Source organism: Triticum aestivum, chromosome 2D (genome assembly GCF_018294505.1).
Source record: "Triticum aestivum cultivar Chinese Spring chromosome 2D, IWGSC CS RefSeq v2.1, whole genome shotgun sequence".
Taxonomy (NCBI): domain Eukaryota; kingdom Viridiplantae; phylum Streptophyta; class Magnoliopsida; order Poales; family Poaceae; genus Triticum; species Triticum aestivum.
Window position 1 is genome coordinate 645304118 of NC_057799.1, and position 14767 is coordinate 645318884.

At 49.1% G+C, this 14767-nt stretch overlaps 2 pseudogenes; both read right to left on the bottom strand.

Moving 5' to 3' along the window:
• Window positions 1-6591: 6591 nt before the first annotated feature.
• LOC123056325 (uncharacterized) lies at window positions 6592-6728 on the bottom strand (annotated as a pseudogene).
• Window positions 6729-10987: 4259 nt separating this feature from the next.
• On the bottom strand, window positions 10988-11743 carry LOC123050747 (glutathione S-transferase U20-like; annotated as a pseudogene).
• Between the last annotated feature and the right edge of the window lie 3024 nt (window positions 11744-14767).

A 14767-nucleotide genomic window follows, 5' to 3' on the forward strand; every position in this document is an offset into this window, starting at 1 on the left:
AAGCAATCCCGTATACAATTCCCTTTGTCAATCGGTACGTTACTTGCCCGAGATTCAATCGTCGGTATCCCAATACCTTGTTCAATCTCGTTACCGGCAAGTCACTTTACTCGTTCCGTAATGCATGATCCCGTGACTAACTACTTAGTCACATTGAGCTCATTATGATGACGCAATACCAAGTGGGCCCAGAGATACCTCTCCGTCATACGGAGTGACAAATCCCAGTCTCGATCTATGTCAACCCAACAGACACTTTTGGAGATACCTGTAGTGCACCTTTATAGCCACCCAGTTACGTTGTGACGTTTGGTACACCCAAAGCATTCCTACGGTATCCGGGAGTTGCACGATCTCATGGTCTAAGGAAATGCTACTTGACATTAGAAAAGCTTTAGCAGACGAACTACACGATCTAGTGCTATGCTTAGGATTGGGTCTTGTCCATCACATCATTCTCCTAATGATGTGATCCCGTTATCAATGACATCCAATGTCCATGGTCAGGAAACCGTAACCATCTATTGATCAACGAGCTAGTCAACTAGAGACTCACTAGGGACATGTTATGGTCTATGTGTTCACACATGTATTACGATTTCCGGATAACACAATTATAGCATGAATAATAGACAATTATCATGAACAAGGAAATATAATAATAACCATTTTATTATTGCCTCTAGGGCATATTTCCAGCACCTCGGTCATCAGCTTCTTGGCATCCAGCTTCACCCAATGCGTCTTGACGCGGGCAAAGGCCATACGCGCACCTTCAATGCAGACCGACCGGTTCACGGCTTCGAGCCGCGGACAGGCACTCACAAGCCACTGCACAAGTCCGAAGTAGCTGCTAGGTATAGGATCGGCAGGCCACAGCCGGACTATCAGGTCCTTCATGGCTAGCTCTGCCAACCTGTGCAGCTCGACCAACTGCTTTAGATGGTCGCTGAAGGGTACCGGATGTTCGGATCCCAGATGTTGGGACCAGAACAGCTTCACCGTAGACATCCCTTCCTCGGCTCTGTAATACTCGGCAGCATCCGATACACTGTGCGGCAGATCCGCAAACGCCCCTGGAAAATCCAAATTCAGGATAAGTACAAGGAACGTTTCTTCTATATACTTGCTATGCATGGTGAAAGACTTACCCGCTGTAATCATCTTGGCCGCCTGAATTTCCTGGAGGGTGCTCTAGGCTTCGGCTCGTGCATCATGTGCGCTCTGGCGGACCTTCGCCAATTCAGACTCTTGCGCCTTACAATCGCGCTCCAGGGACTCAAATCTTTCTATCGCGCCCTGGAGTTGTTGCTGCGCCTCGCCAACCCGGGCCTCGTGTTTCTCGCGCGAGGCACGTTCCTTGGCCACTTTGTCCTCGGCCTCGGCTAGCGCCTTCTTAAGAGTTGCCACCTCGGTTGTGGCCCCTAATAAAGTTTATGACACTTTAGTCCAATCGGACTATTCATTTTTTTCAAAATATACCTACAGGTTACTGCATACCTTGGTTATCCTCCAGCTGCTTCTTCACGATCAGTTTCTGCTTCAGTCCGGAGACCTCCGCAGCATGAGCAGTGGCAGCCTTAAGCGATACCTGCTTATTCACATAGACAACTCATGTTAGACTCCTGCGATATTTATTCTTGATCCTCTGTTCGGCTCTTCTTCTCGAACACCAAACAGAGCATCAGGGGCTACTATCTATACTGTGATATTTTTCCTACAATCACATTGCTTACCTAAAAGCCCGTTAGAAGGCTAGTGCAGGCTTCTGTTAGTCCGCATTTGACGAACTGAACCTTCGCTATCACCGTGTCCATAAGGACATAGTGTTCATCCACAATAGAGGCGCCTCGTAGCGTCTCCAGCAGATTATCCGGCGCCTCTGGTTGGACAGAGGTCACCGGTGGAACAGGCATATTCCCTCCTCGTAGGGAATGCCGCTCGCTGGACCCTCGAGCCGTGTAGATCTCCGGAATGGTATCTGGCTGAGGTCCAAAGGGAACTCGGGCCCCGTCGCCAGTACCCATGGGGACTTTTTTCCCCGCATGTCCGCTGGCCGAAAAGTCATCTTGGGACGCCACCCCGATGATCTCCGGAATCTCCCCCCGGCCTGGGAAAGCCTTTTTGGACACCACCTCGTCATCACCCTCGGGTGAGACGGAATGAGCAGGTGGCGGAGATATGCTAGCCATCTCCTTCGATTCCAGCGAATCCTCAGTCGAGGATTGCGGGGAGCCATCACGTGCCGGACTGCAGTAACAAGGCTTACAATATGTCAATACTACAAACCAGGAAGGCCATACGGTTGCGGATTCTGGTACTTACGAAGCGGCCCGAGGCTTGGTCCGGCGAGGTCGCTCCGGACTGCTATCAATGTCCTACACGGAGTTATCCGCTTGGGAGCCTTTAACCCTCTTAGGCGCTTTCGCCTCCGGATCCGGGGGGCGCCCTCTTCTTCCTCCCCACCTCAGGTGGGGAATCGTTTTCTTCTTCTTCCTCTTCGTCGTCGTCATCGGACGAAGAGGAAGTCTCGTCCTCGGACGACATGTCCGAAGCGCCTTTTTGGCAAGGGCCTTTCTTGGTCCCTTTGGCCACTTTCTTGGCCGTCTTCTCTGGCACGTCATACGGCGCCGGAAACAACATCTTCGTCAGAAGTGGGAATTCTTCCTCCTCAAGAAGCGGAGCCGGACAGTTAATCTGCTCCGCCACCTCGATCCAGGCCTGGTAAAGTAGGTGGAGGAACTCATTATCCATCCTCAAAATATGTCGGTGAAGGGTGTACCTCGAAAACACTAAAGACTTACCGAATTGGCCTGGCGCTTTGAGCTAAGCCCGTGATTTTCAGTCGTGGCCGGGGGCGTCTCGCCGGCCTTGAAGAGCGCTTTCCAGATGCCTTCGTGCGTTGTGCCGAAGAGCCCTCGCAACGTCTGGTGCTCGGCGGGGTCGTACTCCCACAAATAGCAAGTCCGGCATCGGCACGGAAGGATCCAGCGAATGAGCATAACCTGGATCACATTCACAAGCTTGATCTTTTTGGTTATCATGTTCTGGACGCATGTCTGGAGCCCAGTTATCTCGTCCAAGGATCCCCAGGTCAGGCCCTTCTCTTGCCAGGAAGTGAGCCGCATCGGAACTCCGGATCGGAATTCAGGGGCTGCTGCCCAATCGGCGTCACGCGGCTCGGTGATGTAAAACCACCCCGACTGCCATCCCTTCACCGTCTCCGCGAAGGAGCCTTCGGGCCAGGTGACATTGGGCATTTTGCCCACCATGGCGCCTCCGCACTCTGCTTGTTGACCACTCACCACCTTCGGTTTCACGTTGAAGGTCTTCAGCCATAGGCCGAAGTGAGGCGGGATGCGGAGAAAGGCTTCGCACACAATGATAAATGCTGAGATGTTGAGTACAAAGTGGGGGGCCAGATCGTGGAAGTCCAACCCATAGTAAAACATCAATCCACGGACAAATGGATGAAGGTGGAATCCCAGCCCGCGGACGAAGTGTGTGAGAAACACAACCCTCTCATGGGGCTCGGGGGTAGGGACGATTTGCCCTTTTGCCGGGAGTCGGTGAGCAATCTCCTTGGCTAAATAGCCAGCCTCCCAGAGCCCCGCGATGTCCTTCTTCTTAACGGAGGAGGCCATCCACTTGCCTCCAGCTCCGGATCCGGACATGATTGGAGTGCCTTCTCGAACGAGGAAAAGCTAAAGCTTGGGCGCTAGGGCTCGAGGACAGAAGGAATGAAGATGAAGAAGGGTGTGGGTGAAGGGAGAGTGTCCTTATCCCCTTATAAAGGCCGCGAATATCAAGCGCCTCCCCACTCGTCCTAAAAACTCGCCTATTCCCAAGGGCCGTATAAACGGCACGGTTGAGTTACCCATGCCCGCATTGATGAGAATCCCGCAATTAGGGGACACGATCTCTGCTTCGACAAGACGTGCCAATAGCAACCTCGTCTCGGAACGTGGGATGGTAGATAAAAACGGTTCGAAATTATGACCGGACAGGCGCAATGTCATGTTGTAAAGAAGCTGTCAACAGATTAGATTCGTACAAATATTATATTCTCTCTGCGGTTGTGTATGGTGTGTGTAACAGGTCCGGATACAATCATCGCATCCAAAGACTATCTTGGAGTTCGGAGAAAGGGGAACCCGCCTTGTAATGCCGAAGACAATCTGCGCGCTGGACTCCTCGTCATTGAAGCCAGGTTCAGGGGCTACTGAGGGAGTCCTGGACTAAGGGGTCCTTGGGCGCCCGGCCTGTTATTCATTGGGCCGGACTGATGGGCTATGAAGATACGAAGGCCGAAGACTATACCCCTGTCCGGATTGGACTTTCCTTGGCGTGGAAGGCAAGCTAGGCGACCAGCTGTGAAGATTCCTTCTTATGTAACCGACTCCATGTAACCCTAGATCTCTCCGGTGTCTATATAAACCGGAGAGCATAGTCCGGATAGGACATTCATAGCCATATACACATAGGTTAGACTTCTAGGGTTTAGCCATTACGATCTCGTGGTAGATCAACTCTTGTAACACTCTGTTGGGTAACGTAGCGATAATTCAAAATTTTCCTACGTGTCACCAAGATCAATCTAGGAGATGCTAGCAACGAGAGAGAGGGAGTGCATCTTCATACCCTTGAAGATCGCTAAGCGGAAGCGTTACAAGAACGCGGTTGATGGAGTCGTACTCGCGGCGATTCAAATCGCGGAAGATCCGATCTAGCGCCGAACGGACGACGCCTCCGCGTTCAACACACGTACAGCCCGGGGACGTCTCCTCCTTCTTGATCCAGCAAGGGGAGAGGAGAAGTTGATGGAGAACTCCAGCAGCACGACGGCGTGGTGGCGATGGAGCTCGTGGTTCTCCGGCAGAGCTTCGCTAAGCACTACGGAGGAGGAGGAGGAGTTGGAGGAGGAGAGGGTTGTGCCAAGCCAGGGGTGTGGTCGCCCTCTCTCTCCCTCACTATATATAGCTAGGGGGAAGGGGGTGGAGGAGGCGCCCTAGGGTTCCCTAGGGGAGGGGCGGCGGCCACAGGGGAAACCTTAGATGGGTTTGGGCGCCCCCACCCCTGGGAACCTTGCCCCCCAAGCCGGGAGGGGTGGCTGCCCTAGGGGAGGCGCCCCCACCTCCCCACGTTACGTGAGAGGGGTTGGGAGGGGCCCACAGCCCCTTAGTGGGCTGGTTTGCCCCTTCCCCTTGGCCCATAAGGCCCCCCAACGCTTGCCGGGGCCTCCGAAACCCCTTTCGGACATGCTGGCCATAGCCTGGTACCCCCGGAACAATTCCGGACTCCAATACCCTTCGTCCAATATACCGATCTTCACCTCCGGACCATTCCAGAGCTCCTCGTCATGTCCGGGATCTCATCCGGGACTCCGAACAACCTTCGGTAACCACATACTATTTCCCATAACAACTCTAGCGTCACCGAACCTTAAGTGTGTAGACCCTACGGGTTCGGGAACCATGCAGACATGACCGAGACACCACTCCGGCCAATAACCAATAGCGGGATCTGGATACCCATATTCGCTCCCACATGTTCCACGATGATCTCATCGGATGAACCACGATGTCGGGAATTCAATCAATCCCGTATACAATTCCCTTTGTCTATCAGTATGTTACTTGCCCGAGATTCGATCGTCGGTATCCCTATACCTTGTTCAATCTCGTTACCGGCAAGTCTCTTTACTCGTTCCGTAACGCATGATCCCGTGGCTAACTCATTAGTCACATTGAGCTCATTATGATGATGCATTACCGAGTGGGCCCAGAGATACCTCTCCGTCATACGGAGTGACAAATCCCAGTCTCGATTCGTGCCAACCCAACAGACACTTTCGGAGATACCTGTAGTGCACCTTTATAGCCACCCAGTTACGTTGTGACGTTTGGTACACCCAAAGCATTCCTACGGTATCCGGGAGTTGCACAATCTCATGGTCTAAGGAAACGATACTTGACATTAGAAAAGCTCTTAGCAAACGAACTACACGATCTTGTGCTATGCTTAGGATTGGGTCTTGTCCATAACATCATTCTCCTAATGATGTGATCCCATTATCAATGACATCCAATGTCCATGGTCAGGAAACCATAACCATCTATTGATCAACGAGCTAGTCAACTAGAGGCTTACTAGGGACATGTTGTGGTCTATGTATTCACACATGTATTATGGCTTCCAGTTAATACAATTATAGCATGAACAATAGACAATTATCATGAACAAGGAAACACAATAATAACCATTTTATTATTGCCTCTAGGGCATATTTCCAACACACTCATATTCATCAAGATCAATCAAGCAGGAAGTAGGGTATTACCTCCATAGAGAGGGCCCGAACCTGGGTAAACATCGTGTCCCCCGTCTCCTGTTACCATCGATCCTAGACGCACAGTTCGGGACCCCCTACCCGAGATCCGCCGGTTTTGACACTGACACCCGCGTCCGCCGCCACCGCTGCTGCGGCCCCGCCCTTGCTGGTTGCGCCCACGGCCTGCTCCACGACCACGTGAAGGGGCGTTGGCAGAGGATTGGCGGATGTTCGTCCCATGAAGAAGATTGAGGCGGGCATCTAAGCTCAGCAGCTGGGTGAAGAGTTCATGTAAAGTCACGGGCTCGACCCGCGCTGCAATAGCCGGCACAACCGGGTTGTAGTCGAGGTCGAGGCCGGCCAAGACATGGGAGATGATCTCAGCACTGCCTCGTGCCGCTCCCGTGCATGCAATCTCATCGGACAACATCTTAATCTTGGCAAGGTACTCAGTCATGGTTAGTTTACCTTTTTTAGATTTGTGAGCTCTATTCGAGTGTTGATGGCTTGGGCTTGGTTTTGGGCAGCAAACGTGGCATGGATCGCTGCCCACACCTCCGCCCGAGTCTCCAAAGTGACGAATTGTGCAAGAATCTCGCGAGACAGGGAGCCTGTCAAGAAACCTTGAACCTGCTAATGTTGAGCGTACCAGAGATACCTTGAGAAGTTTGCACTCTATTAGTCCTTCCCATCCTTAGTGATGGTGAGAGTTTCCGGCGGCGCCTGGCTCGTCGGATGGAGGTGGTGCGCCATCTGGGCGCCCTCGATTTGTAGCAGCACGATGGTTTTCCACATGAGGACGAATTGTTCCTTGTGAGCTTCTCCTGTGGTGGTGATCCGAGGGACATGGCTTGAGAACTACTGGATGAAAGGGCGAAGGTGGATGTGGAGGCGAGGGAGGTGGTGAGCGCACTCATGGTGCTGGGTTGGGTGGAGGCCGAAGTCATGGCTAGGTTTTGGGGAAGGCTAGATGCGATCTCTTCTCGATCTAGGAAGAAGATGCTCTGATTACCATGTAAATATTGTGGGAAGCGTTGAACCCTTTTCTCGGGCCGCGATTGTATTTATATTAGGGATGTTGTGGCTTACAAGTCTGACGATCGAGAGATTGATTATGAAGTTACAAGAGAAGGTCGATACAGGAGGAGATAAGCAGAAGTAGAGATAGGAGAGGATTACAAGTTAAGCACTAGTCCTGTCTCAATACAACAATATTCCAACACATTTTGTTCATGTTGAACGCGAGATTTTTTCCCCTTCGGCAAGAGCTTGAGGACCTTCATCAAAGTAATAATGATCGACTTCTTATTCGCCGGAAGATGGAGAGACTTGATGAGCTTTGTATATGGAAGAGATGATGTGGTTGCAGCGGAGTAGAATTATGTGGTTGAAAGAGGGGGACCGCAACACACAATATTTCCATAAGCAGGTTGTATGGCGCGCCCGTAGAAATAAGAAGGTTGCTAAAGGTTGATGGGTCTTGGTGCAATGTTCCGTCTGAGATGAAGAGGATGACACAGTCTTATTTCCAGGAAGTGTATACTAAAGACCCAACCTTGTTAACTAATGATGTGCTGGAACTAATTGTTCCGAAGGTTTCAGATGCTATGATTGAAAGTCTGAATGCACCCTTCTCCGAGGAGGAAATTTCATGCATTGCTTCAAATAGGACCTCTAAAAGCTCCAGGCCCGGATGGTTTTCCATCGAGATTTTATCAGAGGAATTGGTCCTGTTTGAAAGTGGAGATTATTGATGTTGTCAAGTTATTTTTTGGGACAGGATTTATGCCAAGTGGGTGAATGATACAGCTATTGTTTTGATCCCAAAAATAGCTCATCCGATATCTTTGAAGGATTTCAGGCCTATATCTTTGTGTAATGTGATTTATAAAATAGTCTTGAAGTGTATGATGAATCGTTTGCGGCCGCTTCCCGGACGGCTTATTTCTGATAATTCTATCATTGCCGTTGAATGTATTCATCATATCCAGTAAGGGAATAGTGGAGGTAATTCCTTTTGTGCATATAAGTTGGATTTATCTAAAGCTTATGACTGTGTTGACTGGGATTTCTTGGAGGGAGCTCTTATTAAGTGGGGTTTCTCTAATCTCTGGATCTCGCGGGTAATGGAGTGTGTTCGCTCTGTCAAGTATTCAGTAAAGTTTAATGGAAGATTACTTCAACAGTTTTCTCCTACCCAGGGTCTCCGTCAAGGTGATCCTTTATCACCGTTCTTATTTGTCTTTGTTGTTGACGCTCTGTCTGCTTTATTACATGATGCTGTACAAGAGAAGGGTTTACAAGCTATAAAGATTTGTCGAAGAGCTCCTCCTATTTCTCATCTTTTATTTGCGGATGATTCACTATTATTTTTTCGTGCGGAGCTGGATCAAGCGGCGATTGTCAAAGATGTTTTGAGCACTTATGCTATAGCTACGGGTCAACTTATTAACCCATCCCAGTGTTCCATCTTATTTACTGATGATTGTCCTGATACGGATTCTGTGGAGGTCAAAAGGATTCTTGGTGTGACTCAGTAAGTTTTTAATGCAAAATATTTGGGTCTCCCTATACCAGACGGGGAATGCATAAAGGGAGGTTCGAATTTTTACAATCATGTATGAGTAAGAGACTTGTGGATTGGAGTGAAAGATACTCATCTTCGGCGAGTAAAGAAGTTTTGATCAAATCTGTAGCCCAGGCCATCCCTACCTATGTAATGAGTGTTTTCAAACTTCCTTTCTCGGTATGTAATGATTTGTCAAAGTTGATGAGACAGTACTGGTGGGGCGTGCAAAATGGTAAGAAAAAGATGGCTTGGATGGCATGGGATAAATTGGTTCTACCTTAACCCAAAGGAGGGATGGGATGCAGGGATATGAGGGCGTTTAATCAAGCTTTGCTTGCTAAACAAGTCTGGCGACTCCTTGTTGCACCTGAATCGCTTTGTGCAAGACTGCTACGGGCTAAATATTATCCAAATGGGAATCTATTGGATACAGTTTTTCCGAGTAACTCGTCAGCGGTTTGGAAGGGTATCGGACATGGATTGAACTTGGTGAAAAAAGGTATGATCTGGCGAGTCGGCAATGGTAAACTTATTCGAACTTGGCGAGATCCATGGATTCCTACGAGTGTCCTTTTACGCCTATTTCCCCTAAAAGAAATTGTTGTCTAAACAAAGTTGCTGATTTTCTGGATGCCAATGATGCATCGAAGGTAAATTTATTGGGGAAAAAATTCTGCCATGTTGACGTTGACGTTGAAGCTATTTTGAAAATTCGTACATCGCCAAGACAGCGGGAATATTTTATTGCTTGGCCTTTTGAGAAGTCGGGCTCTTTCACTGTTAGGAGCGCTTATCATTTAGCTATGGGTGAGCACGTGGACCGTTTATCACAAGGAGCAACCAGCACATGTCCTGGTGGTGAACGTGGTATGTGGAATATTGTATGGCGTGCCTTGGTTCCTCCTAAGATGAAAGTTTTGCATGGAAGGTAAGTACTGGTACACTAGCAACTAACTTAGAAAGGAATCGACGTCATATTAGTACAAGGGCAACCTGTGGAATGTGTGGGCGAGAAGATGAATCATCATTTCATGCTTTACTAGTCTGTCCCAATGCGGCAAGCTTATGGGACGCGATGAAGGACTGTTGGCCATTGCCGAACAGGTATGATATTGATGTACGGGTGATGAATGGTTTCTTCACTTGCTTGCTGGTCAGCAGAGCAATGTCCGGGACATGATCATTATGGTGCTCTTGAGGGTTTGGCATCTACGTAATGAAGTCATGCATGTGAAATCTATTCCACCTACGGAGGTGTCGTGTGATTATCTATGCAGCTATTTTAACTCTTTGCTACAATTAGGCTGCATGGGTGTGGAAGAGGTGATCAAAGGTAAGGCTCCAATGTTGATGGAACCGGTGATTGAGAAAATTCGGTCGTCATCGCCATGCCTTCCTTGGCCGGCTCCTCCGCCGGGGTGGGTAGCTCTCTCTTGTTGATGGTTCTTATTGTGCGGAAGACGGAGCTGCATGATCGGGTATGGTTTTACGTGATGATAAAGGTGGTGTTATTTTTGCGGCTTACCGACGCATTTATCATTGTAATGAGGCGCTGGAAGCAAAGTTACATGCGATTATGGAAGGAGTAAGTCTCGCGATTCAGCGGTCCAATCGACCAGTTCAGCTACAATATGATTGTTCGGTAGCTTTGTTAGCACTGTCTAATGATTCACTGGATAGATCAGCATATGGTCATTTCTTGGCAGAAATCAAAGGTTTACATGAGAATAGGGTGTTTGTTTGTGTTAAAGTTTCTCGTGATCAAAATAAAGTTGCACATTGCTTAGCAAATTATGGTAGGTCTGAGGATAGCACTGCGTGCTGGCTTAACCAATCCCCTCCTTTTATTTCTGAACTTGTTGCTAAGGATTGTAATTCTGTGAGTTTGAAATAAAACACCCTATTACCATCACAAAAGAAAAATTGACCTAGTTTAAAGGGAAAAACATCGACATACTATGCCTAACAAATACACAATACAAAATTCACCATGTATCTAACGACAATATTTATTTGGGAGGCAAATTTTAACTGCTCATACATAGAGGACTAGATTAATTCAGCCGCAGCTACTGAAGCTGGCTTCTTTACTCAATGCCGTACCACTCCTTGTGTAAATCGTACATCTTTGCCTCATCCGGAAGAACCTCTCTTACACTCTCCCTCTCCTTGCACCTCTTCACCCATCGCATGAGGTTGGGGCACTCAACCTCGAGGTCAAACCCTCCATGCTGCTCGTACCCACGAAACATGCTTGAAAATGGGATGAGGACGATGTCCAAGAACCCGAATTCGTCACCAGAAAAATATCCCTTGTCGCTGAGCACCTCCTCTAGGCGTTTGAGTTGCTCAACCAGCTCTTCCTTGGCCGCGTCTTTCTCCTTGCTCTTCAGGAACCTTGTTTGAGTAGGGAACACCTAATTCCCAAGTCATCCACGTAAATTATCTTCCCACAAATTTGGTATGATTTATTGACTCAGAAAGTTGCAACGATAAAGGAAAGTATACCGACTGCCTACTACCTTGTGGTCAACGAAGTCGGCCCAAAACCTCGTCGATGTACTCAAGGATGTTTTTTTTTTTTTGCGACTGGATGTACTCAAGGATGTTGAGGGGAGCCGCAGACCGGACGGCCGCGGTGGATGAGGATGGGCACCGAGCGGTGGATGGGGTTCATGCGCCGCACCAGGTCCTCCTCGACGTACTCGAACGCCGCGCCTAGCTCGCGCAGCGCGATCCGCGCCCGCATGCCGAACCCGTTGGCCCAGAAGTCGACGCACGTCACGGCGCTCTCGCTGGCGGCGTCCATGGCTTTCTTCGGGTGTCTGGATCAGGTTGGAAGTAGAAGAAGCTTGGGTGGAACTTTTTGCGTGAAGGCAGGACGAAACTGAGATTTATAGGCGATCCAGCTCCACGCTATGGCATCATGGCTGACGGCTGCATCATTCGACTCTGTAGGGTTCGAACTTTTAAGTGCTTTTATAGGTATCACGGTCATGCACGGCAAGGTCCATGTCTCCATGCATGAGGTACACTTTTTGTTGTTCCACGTTGCCGCCCGTCTACTGCTCGCACTAGCTAGTCCGTCCATCACCGTAACAGATTTCTGAGAGGCTGTCAAAATGATGTACTTTTTTTTAATTCGTCGAAATGATGTATATATATCCTTTTGGTTTGTCTGGTAGACTCCGGCGATCCACTCGGGGATTTGGCCAGGGATGTAAGTGGCAAATAAATGGCATCCACAATCCCGTTTAGTTAGTTTTGCTAGCTTGATAGTTTATTTTCCTCAAACAAACAAAAAACCTTTTTGAACTTTCATATCATAAGTGGAATTTAAACAGGATTAAACGGGACCCAGTAGACATCCCTAGGTTTGGTGCAAAACACTACGGTATACCCTAGCTAAGCTGGACGAATTCCGAGGAAGGGAAAACGTCAGATCATGGCAAAACTGAGATCTGACTATGTGCAAGTTGCCTGGTTTTTGTTTTTGTATCAATCGATTTCGTACCACAAAAATACGACTAACCACAAACTTGTTTTAGTTTATTTGCTTAACCAGCCCAAATGAGAACAGGGTGTCACACTGTTGGCTATGATAGCACGGTGCTATCTAGCCCATCCGGGTTCGACTCACGGAGTGACCCGTGGTACTTAGAGTTTCTTCAATAAAAATATGCCTCCAAGGACTAGTCCTGGATGGTCTCGTTTTTTTTTCCTTAACCAGCCCAAGCCAACCCTTTGAAAACAAATCTTTATAAAAGATCAGCCGGGTTTTGCCGCATCAAGCGGCCGCCGCCATGAACCATTGGAGTGGAGCACCTGCGCGGGCGGCGAGCACGGGTGCGGCAGTGCTCCCAGCATGGCCGGCCGGCCGACATGACTCGAGATCGTGGCTCGCGGATCGCACGGCCTCCCACCCGGCGAGGAGACCGAGCACCTCTACGGCACATGCAGAGCCATTGGTACACGGAAGACATGTTCGTACACGGGCGGCTCGCCGTTTTCTTGTGTTGTTGCTTGAGTTCATGGCGGCGGTTCTCTCGTAGAGGCCCTTAGGTGCCGGTCCAGTAAGCTGCGATGACGAATCAACTCCTTATGGATAAAACGTTTGTTAAACAGATTCGGGTTTGGAACAATGCTCGATACCTTGGTGGGTACGGCTGTCATATATTTATAAGAGGGAACCGTACAAATACCGGTTATGTTACAACACGTATATCTGATATATACTTAGTCTAACACCCTCCCTCAATCTTAACTATGTCCTGACACACTCAGAAGGTTAAGATTGCGACGACATCCTTCAAAAGAAGGCAAGGGCAAGGGTTTAGTGAAAATATCAGCAAGCTGATCCTTCGAAGAAACAAACTTAATCTGAAGGAGCTTCTGAGCAACACGTTCCTTCACAAAATGATAGTCAACTTCGATGTGCTTCGTTCGGGCATGAAATACTGGATTGGATGAAAGGTATGTTGCACCGATGTTATCACACCAAAGAACAGGCGGCTGAGTTGGGGAGACCTTCAACTCTCGAAGCAATGACTGCACCCACATGATCTCAGCTGTGGCATTAGCAACAGCTTTGTACTCAGCTTCGGTACTACTCCGAGACACCATAGCTTGCTTGCGAGCTTGCCAGGCGATCAAGTTAGGCCCAAAGAACACAGCATGTCCCCCCGTGGATCGCCGATCATCAGGACAACCAGCCCAGTCGGCATCAGAAAATGCTGAGATCTGTCCAGAACGCGCAGGCTGAAGATGGAGACCATATGAACCAGTGTGACGAACATAGCGCAAGATGCGCTTAACAGCTGACCAGTGAGAATCACGTGGTGTATGAAGATACTGGCACACACGGTTAACTGCAAATGATATGTCTAGTCGAGTAATGAGCAAGTACTGCAGTCCACCCACAATGTTGCGGTACTCTGTGGCATCCTCAGGAGCAAGCAAGTCACCAGCAAGAGCTGTCAGTTTGTCTGTAGCAGACATGAGAGTCGTAGCAGACTTGCACTGCAACATACCGGCACGACGCGGGAGGTCCTGCGAGTACTTCTTCTGAGTAAGAGTCAAGCCACCATCAGAATGAAGAACCTCTAGGCCCAGAAAATAATGCAGTCTCCCAAGATCCTTAACAGCAAACTCAGCACCAAGAGAGGACACGAGCCGATCTGTAGCAGAAGCAGACGAACTGACAAGGATGATGTCATCAACATATACCAGAATGTACATAGTCACCTCAGGTCGCTGTAAAATAAACAGAGACGTGTCTGCTGTAGAAGGAACAAACCCATGCGCACGAAGAGCAGCGCCAAGACGGGCATGCCACGCACGCGGGGCCTGCTTCAAACCGTAGAGAGCTTTGACAAGGCGACATAAATGATGTGGCTGAGCAGGGTCAACAAAACCTGGCGGCTGACGCATATAAACCTCTTCTTCCAGAACTCCATGAAGAAAGGCATTCTGAACATCAAGCTGTCGAAGCGACCATCCGCGAGTAACAGCCAAAGAGAGAAGAACACGAATAGTAGTTGGTTTAATAACAGGACTGAATGTGTCTTCATAATCAATGCCATACCGTTGTTTGAACCCCTTGGCAACCAGGCGTGCCTTGTACCTCTCAATGGAGCCATCAGCATGTTTCTTCACCTCGAATACCCATTTAGAGTCAATGATATTAATACCAGATGGAGGTGGAACAAGACGCCAAGTGTTGTTTCTTTGAAGGGCATGAATCTCCTGCTCCATCGCAGCACGCCAATGCGGGATGCCAAGCGCCGCTCGAAAATGTCGTGGTTCAGTCGTAGGGTCAGCCTCAGCATGTGCCACACAGGCCGCAAGCCACGCGACAGTGCCGTCAG